The sequence below is a fragment of the Aplysia californica genome, unplaced genomic scaffold (assembly GCF_000002075.1).
Source record: "Aplysia californica isolate F4 #8 unplaced genomic scaffold, AplCal3.0 scaffold00381, whole genome shotgun sequence".
NCBI lineage: Eukaryota > Metazoa > Mollusca > Gastropoda > Aplysiida > Aplysiidae > Aplysia > Aplysia californica.
Window position 1 is genome coordinate 569,224 of NW_004797651.1, and position 1,008 is coordinate 570,231.

Here is a 1,008-nt window from a genome sequence, read left to right on the forward strand (position 1 = left end):
AAGATACAGCATACAATATGTAATGTATCTTAAGAAAGATACAGCATACAATATGTAATGTATCTTAAGAAAGATACAGCATACAATATGTAATGTATCTTAAGAAAGATACAGCATTTTTCCCAAACGCACGTATTTCAAAGTCGATCAAGTCATCAATATGAAAAGTAATCCCTGTATTTCCATCATAAAAATACAACAATGTATAGGGATTACACAGTTAAATTAAACCAGTCAATAGCCTGAACTTGTCTAAATGCTGGCGAAATTTCATTACTCTACCATGATTCCTTCATACCGAGACCAAAGACTTATTGAACCCCCCCTCCCGTATAGCAACAAAGTATTTAGAGCGTCCAATCAGCAACAGACGACGAGTAATGTGACGTTATATTTTGAACCACTATACACAATTCAAAAGCACAATTCAAAAGTTGAGTATTTCTTTGTACGCTTGTTTTATTTTGCCGGACTGGTTGTTTTTGTGCTTTTGTTTTGTTGTTGGGTTTTTATGGGGGGTTCTTTTTTGGTTTTTGCTTTTGTTCTTGTTTTTGTTTTCTTTTTGTTTTGGATTTTTTTTGTCCGTCTTTTTATAAATACAGATTTGGAAAATTTGTGTGAAAAGCGGATTTTTGCTTCTCTTCTTTTTTGTTTTAAGATGCCCCAAAAACAGCGCATTCTATAATCCATGGCATTATTGGATTACCAGAATGGTTGCTTTGGGTTACTTAAAGATTAGAAGATTGTTTTCTTTTTTAAGCTTTGGGCATATTGTTTTCTTTTTTAAGCTTTGGGCATAGACCGATAGTTTTCCTCGCTTGGGATTGTATGGCTGTAATATTATACAGGTGGAGAAGTCTGTTGGACGTCACTGTAGGCGGGATTAGAGACGACGCTGGTCTGGGTCACAGGTCACAAACTGAGGGGTCGGTGACAGACTAGAAGTCCGTATTTTGTTGGTTTGTTTGGTTTTTGTTGGAGTTTTTGTTGTTGGAGATTTTTTTTTGG